The sequence below is a fragment of the Octopus sinensis genome, linkage group LG7 (assembly GCF_006345805.1).
Source record: "Octopus sinensis linkage group LG7, ASM634580v1, whole genome shotgun sequence".
Taxonomy (NCBI): domain Eukaryota; kingdom Metazoa; phylum Mollusca; class Cephalopoda; order Octopoda; family Octopodidae; genus Octopus; species Octopus sinensis.
Genome location: NC_043003.1, coordinates 91,362,922 through 91,370,715, shown reverse-complemented (window position 1 = coordinate 91,370,715; position 7,794 = coordinate 91,362,922). Strand labels below are relative to the sequence as shown.

At 35.7% G+C, this 7,794-nt stretch overlaps 1 protein-coding gene across 1 annotated transcript in view; it reads left to right on the top strand.

The window, feature by feature from the left end:
• The first annotated feature begins 5,201 nt into the window (after nucleotides 1–5,201).
• The window catches only part of LOC115214280 (trace amine-associated receptor 2-like), a 10,008-nt gene continuing 7,415 nt past the window's right edge, over nucleotides 5,202–7,794 (top strand). Inside the window, exon 1 of the mRNA XM_029783425.2 lies at nucleotides 5,202–5,566. The gene's annotated coding sequence lies outside the window, so the exon portion shown is untranslated. The remainder of the gene's footprint in view (nucleotides 5,567–7,794) is intronic.

Sequence of the window (7,794 nt, the reverse complement as noted above, 5' to 3'; positions counted from 1 at the left end):
GTATACAGTTAAATGTACAGCTGCTGCTATTAAGTTTAGAGCCCTATGTGAATTATTGTCATCTAGTCTGCTTTCACTATGGTGCTTAAATTACTCAGCAGTAATACTTGTTATGAGACACAGAGCAAATGTGGGAGATATTATAATTAACATAAGTTCATATCATTTGTTCCTTCCATACTTTTCACTGGAAATTTGCATTGGATGTTCCAAGTGCAATTGGATGCAGAATCACACCAGATCCTCAGAGGAACACTTTATAGCATTATATTACAGAGGTCAAATGTCTAGGTAAAAAGAAAAAGAAAAACACTCTCATAATATGAGTAAAATTTGAGGCAAAGAAAGAAAAGCAAAAAGATATCATATAGAATGAGGTAAGTGAAAGTGCAGGACTAAAAACGTGTAGAAATATACAGCAAAAAAACAAAAACCAAAAAAAATACAAACAAACAACAAAGAAGTATACAATGAAGTTTGAAATGCTCAAAGGAAAAAAATGGGGGTGGATGTGACATTTCAGGTAATACTGTTTGTCATGGAGAAGAAAAATTCATGTTTTTATTTCTTCTTTCTCTTTGATAAATAAGTATTTTGAACCCATTTCTCAAACTTCTCAAATGATAGCAGTTAGGATTTTGTTTTTTTAGTGTAACCAGGAAAAGAAAGTAGAGTTTGATGTTGTGGTGAGTTGCTCAGAGACAAAATAAAATAATAGGGGTAAAACCTGAATTTATGATTGTGTTGTCAGTAGATCAACATCTTAACATCATAGCTGTTATGTGTGTGTGTGTTTGTGTGTGAGAGTGAGTGTGTGCATGTACATATGTATGTGTGTATACATATGCACACATATATAATATATAGTTACACAAACTCACACACACACACACTGCCTATCATCCAGCCATCAGTCCATCACTTCTCTTGAGCTTCCATCATCCTGTATCTCTGCATGATCCAAATGCTTATCTTGATCTTATTACATTCTTTGCACATTTCTCATCTGCCTCATGTATTAATCTGTTCTACCACCAGTACATGTCTGTTTTTTTACCCTGCATTTCTTACCCACAGAACCTTAATTAAAGGAATTTAGCCTGATGCCTCAGTGCGGGCACCAGAAATTTCAAGGAAAGGCCTTGAAAACACATTGGCATGCTGTTGGTTACAATGATGAGGGTTTGGCTGATCCAATGAACATAAGAGCCTGTTCATGAAATTAACATGCAAGTGGCTGAGCACTCCACAGACATGCATACCTTTAATGTAGTTTGCAGGGAGATTCCGCATGACATACTGATTGTGACAAGGCTGAATTACTGGTACAACACATTTTCCCCAGCTGAGTGGATTGGAGCAACGTGAAATAAAGTGTCTTGCTCAAGCAATACAACACACTGCCAGGAATTGAACTCACAACCTTATGACAGTGAGCTGAATGCCATAACTACTATGTCATGCACCTTCAAGGAGAGATCTGGAGGTGCCCAATATGTGGCCCCATAAATTTCTTATAGGGGAGGAAGCCTTACCTCCTTTCTAGATGGAGCTTGAAAGCAATTTTGTTTCACCTTACTAGAATCTGTGTTCATATCAGTACAGTTGCCTCCCCTACTCTTTAACATCCTGCCATTCCCTCATCTCACTTGCACTCCAGCTTCCAGGAAAATGTATCTTCCGTATTGAATATATCATCATTCAGTTTACTTCTCTCGAAATTTGTTGGAAGTTTCACAATCAATGCCTGTGCCTCACTGCCATGCAACTCAATACTTCTCACATGTACAACACTTCCCTTAACTTCTTACAGGTTTCTCTTAATCTAGCTACTCTACATTTTCCCATATAATCACCTCTAATACTAATTAGGCCACCTTGGTTAGAGAAGTTATCTTTTACTCTGTGTGAGCAATCTGAGAAAGCTCATGGACTTCATTTCAGCTGTATTTTTTTTTCTCTAATTAATCTTTTAAGAAAGACTTCTCCCAAATTTGTTTATTTATTTATTTTTTTGCCAAAAAACCCTGTTTTCAGATACAGCTGTTCCAGAAATTGCCAAAAATTGGCATTGTGAAATTTTACAAAACTTTTAGGAAATTTTTTCAGAATCATAATCTTTGTATTTTTTCAAATATTTTGAAAAAAAAATTACTGAAAAAAGGTAGAAAATGAAGGAAATAGGAGTGAGGGGGTGGTAATTTCAAAATGATAATTTTTGCCAATTTTTTGGCAAATTCATATTCCCTGTAGCCAAAAAAAAATTTTTTTAGAAAAAGGGTTGTTTTTTTGAGGGGAGGGGGGATGGGCAGAAGTCTTGCCATCTTTTACATTTGGTTCCTTATCTGTTTACTTGAAATTCCACAGTGATCTCGTGTTTATCAACCAGATGAATGTCTTCCATCAAGGCATTAAAACTTTCACATCTAGCAGCTGATTTGATAGAAGCTTGTAGAAGCTTTGACCATCTTTTTGAATTCAATATTTCTACTATTCATAAGGTGGGAAACTGGCAGAATTATTACTGTGCTAGACAAAATGCTAGCAGTATTTCATCTAGGTGTCTTGGGGGAAAAAAAAATGGAGACCACCTCCCCCTGTGGGATGACGTTAAAATAATAGACAGAGAATACCACTGGAAAATACGAAAACTAAAAGAAGCAGCAACCTCCTAAGCAGACCAAGTGCAGATATGAACAGCATATGGGAACTGGTATTAAGGAAGGATAGGAAAAGATTAGATTTATAAGCCCTAAATTCACTCCTTAATTGTACATGGGCATATGACACAGTGGTTCAATTCCAGGCAGTGACCTGAATAATAATAATAATAATAATAATAATAATAATAATAATAATAATAATAATGATAATAATAATAATAAATAAATAAATAAATAAATAAATAAATAGAAGAGGGCCATATCATGTGAAATTGGTTGAACGATATTTCGGCATCTAGCGTTGCCTTCCACAGGTTCAAATATTACATGTCAGTCTACTTTATTTTTTAAGACTATATAGGACCGAGGTAACACATCCAGAAGTTATACACAAATAAATAGAAGAGTGCCATATAATGTGAAATTTGTTGAACATCTAGTGTGCTTTCCACAGGTTCAAATATTACATGTCAGTCTACTTTATTTTTTTTAATAATAATAATAATAATAATAATAATAATAATAATAATAATAATAATAGTAATAATAATAATAATATTAATAATAATAATAATAACATATGTACATTGTTTTGTCTTGGTATAAAAGATGGGCTACAGCAAATATTCTGCTCAATACCACAGATTTGCTTGCCAGTTGTTTGACCGTAACCAGTTGAGCATGTCCCTTAGTGGCTGACGATATGTGCATCTCTGATCACAAGCAGAAGTAGTGGGGGAGCATCATAGCCATGTGTTGAGAGGGATTCTTTGGGGTTTGAATAATTCACCTCTGGAAACATGGGTGGTTCTTTCAACATCCTTAAACAACCCTTATTCAGGGACCGTTTGAGCGGGATGGGCTACTCAACCTGAAGAAAATTCTAACTGGGCCCCACCTGCAAGGTCATGTGCTGTTTATCTTGATATGAGATCACCATGTCGCGCACATATGGTTGTGATGCATGTGCCTGGTGTACCTTTATCAGACGGGTAGTCATGATGGGTATATTGGGCTTCGTATATTTTACCCCAGTGTCACTTTGATGGCATGAACTGCTCTCTCACTCAATAATAACATTAATAAATACTTTAGGAATGAGAACCCAAGTTCAAAATTTCCCCAAGACACCTGATGAAGGCTGGAGGGTATCAGCTGAAACTTTGTGTTAACAAGATGGGGACAAATAGCCATCAAATATAAATAATGTAAATAATGTACATAATTCCTCATCTCTTAAATATAGAACTGTAGCATTTCATCTGTCTTTATTTCTGAATTCAAACACATCTGGTGTTGACTCTGCCTTCATCCTTTTGGGGGTCGATAAAATAAGCACCAACTGAGCAGTGGGGTTGATGTAATTGACATCCTCCCTCCCACAAAATTGCTGAGTTTGTGCCAAAATGTCTACCACTCTACTCATGGAACACTTATAAAATTATTAAAAAAACACCTCAGCTTTGAGAAACACTTTTTCATACTCAGAGTTGTTAAAGCATGGAATAAATTATCTACATTAGTTATTAGTTGTCAAAACTCTGCCTCCTTCAAAAATTCCGTGCCCCACTCCATTTCACCAGAACTACTCCTGACATACTTTATACGCCCTTCCCCTCTTTATGGCTTTTTTACTGTTCACTTTTCTGTCACTTTTTCTGTTTTATTGTGTGTATTATGTATGTACTCCTGCCTATCATTGTTATCTTTCTTCACTTGACTCATTGCTGCTTTCTGTCCCCTCCTTTTCTCCCTTTTTCATATTGCACCTGAGCTTGTGTAGCTTTTGCTTGCCTTAATTGCACAGAATTAAGTCCCTACAAAAACTACTTCTAGATATTGTACAACAACCATATTTCAATAAGAAATAAAAGATATAGTATGATCAGTGCAAAAAGGGATCAAAATCTAAGCTCAATGAATTTGTGGGTCATTTTTTTTCTATTGCCCACTCCTTTTATTACATACAGGTCAGAATGACCAATGGGGCTGAACAAACCAGCAACCATATCATTGTCATGGCTGTCACCGCCACCATCACCACTGCCACTACAGCCATCACCACCACCACCACCACCACCACCACCACCACTGCCACAACCACCACCACCATCGCCACAGCCGCCACCACCGTTGCCACCACCATCGCCACCACCGCCGCCGCCGCCGCCACCACCACCGCCACCGCCACCACCACCACCACCAAACAACAATGAATGTAGCAACTCTGTAGCTAAATCAAAGTGCTACTTTTTTTTGAGAACCTCCTCTCTGCATATCTAGATGACCTTTGACATTACATATTCCAAAATATAATAATTTAATAAAAACTCAGCCTATGCATTATTATTTTTTACTTTTAGTAATGTTGTTTGCAAAATCTTGAAAGGAGAATAGCTTTATTTTATTTTTACTTATTTTTTTCTTTCCTGATAGCAACTTAATTATGTTAATTAATTCTTAAAACCTTCAGTTTTGCTTCATGACAAAAATAACAACAACAGCAAAAAACAACTACATGTCACGTATATACCTGATTTGGTTATAGATTAATTTACATTATCTCCTTCTCAACAAATTGTTGACGCATCTATACAACCTATTTCAATGAAATGATTGGGCTGATAATGTTACTTACCGGCGTCAAAGAAGAAAAAAAGAAAAACCACGAAAACAAAAAGATACAAAGAAAGACTTAATAATAATAATAATATACCCCTTAGTAATCTAATTACCTTAGAGTTTTGGGGGAAATTTTTATGAAGGAGACAAGGAAGGGTAATGCTTGCATAAATTAATCATTACTGGTTTGGTCTAGTTTAAATCAGTGATTTACTTCCATTGAAGCAACAAGTAGGAAATGTTGGCGACACACAATAGGACTGATGGCTGCAATCGAAACAGTAAGTATAAAAAAGCAATTATGCATCCTTTTCTGCATTTCACAAAACACTGCAATAATAATAATAATAATAATGATAATAATAATAATAATAATAATAATAGTAATAATAATAATAATAATGATAATAATAATCCTTTCTACTATAGGCAAAAGGCTCAAAATTCTGGGGGAGGAGACTAGTCGATTACATCGACCCCATTGTTTCACTGGTACTTAATTTATTGACACCTGAAAGGGATGAAAGGCAAAGTTGACCTTAATGGAATTTTGACCCAGAACAAGTAGACAGATGAAATGCCACTAAGCATTTTGTCCAGCATGCTAACAATTCAGCCACCTCACCACCTTAATAATAACAATAATCCTTTCTACTAAAGGCACAAGGCCAGAAATTTCGGTGGAGGGAACTAGTCAATTACATCGACCCCAGTATTCATCTGGTACTTAATTTATCAACCCCGAAAGGAGGAAAAGCAAAGTTGACTGCAATTTGATCTCAGAACATAGTGATGGGTGAAATATTGCTAAGCATTTTGCCTGGTGTGCTAGCAATTCTGCCAGCTCACCACCTTAATAATAATAATAATAATAATAATAATCCTTTCTACTATAGGCACAAGGTCTGAAATTTTTGTGGAGGGGGCTAGTTGATTACATCAACTCCAGTGCTCAACTACTACATATTTTATCAACCCCAAAAAGATGAAAGACAAAGTCGACCTTGGTGAAATATGAATTCAGAACATAAAGATAGATGAAATTCTGCTAAACATTTTGCCTGGCATGCCAATGGTTCTGGTGGCTTGCTACCTTAAAAAAAAAAAAAGAATAATGATTCTTTCTATTTTAGACACAATGCCTAAAAGCTTGAGTGGAGGGTCTATTTGATCATATAAATCCCAGTACTTGACTTGTACTTAATGTATTGACCCTTAAAGGGCAAGAGGCAAAGTTGACCATAGCAGTATTTGAAATCAGAGCAAAAAGCTGGAAGAAATACTGCTGGCCAGTGTGCTAGTTTATTCTGCCAGCTCACTATTTTTCCCTTTCTGTTATAGGGCACGGGCCTGAAACTCTTTGGGAGCAGGAGAGTCAATTACATTAACTCCACCAACTGCTACTTATTTTATCAACACTGAAAGAGTGAAAGGAAAAGTCGACGATGGTAGTATTTGAACTCAGAATGTAAAGAGCTGGAAGAAATGTTGTTACGCATTATGTGCTAATGATTCTGCTAGCTTGCCACCTTAATAATAATAATAATCCTTTCTGCTAAAGGCACAAGGCCTGAAATTTTTAGGGCGGGGGCTCGTCAATTATATCAACCTTAGTGCTCAACTGGTACTTATTTTATCAACCCTGAAAGGATGAAAGACAAAGCTGACTTGGGTGGAATTTGAACACAGAATGTACAGACAGATGAAATGCTGCTAAATAATATTTTGAGTGTGTAGGTAGGGAGGGGTTGTTTGTTCATACCACTGAAGCCCTCCCCCTGATCCCCCCAATATTTGATAGTTTATTTTGTTGATATAAAAAGGATGAAATGCAAAGCAGATTTGAATTCAGAATGCAAAGACCCCAGACAAATACCTCAAGGTATTTTCCTAATGCTCCAAAAACTTCTTCCTGATCACAGTCCTAATAACATTGGTAATGATGATGATGATAATTACATATCTAAATTCATGAAATCAATAATTGCTAGAGTAGTTTAGAGTTTTCAGAGTATCAAAATTAATGCTTTGTCTCTTGTACTCTGCACTATGTTTCAAATCAATGCATCTTTCAATCACCTTAGATCTTCAAGAATCCTATTTAAAAATGCTAAATATGATATATATATATATATATATATATATATATACACACACACACACACACGCGTATAGAAAATAACATATATAATGTATGCATATATATATATATAATATGCATATATATATACTAGCAGTATTGCCCGGCTCGTGCGTTTTATGCACGCGCGAATTAAGCTAAACTTGGATGAAGTTCAATCAAAATTCAATTATTTTGGTTTTAAAATCAAGCATTTAATGCCCTCTATTTTTGCGCTTATGTGTTCCATTTCTTCAATAGGAAGTATGTAGAAGCGTTTCATAAATTTTTGTTGATCAAATAATTGCATTGTTGAATTATTCTTTTAGATCAGTATTTCTCAACGGGGATTTCAGGGGAGAGTTTCAGGGAGTCGCTGGCAATGTATCG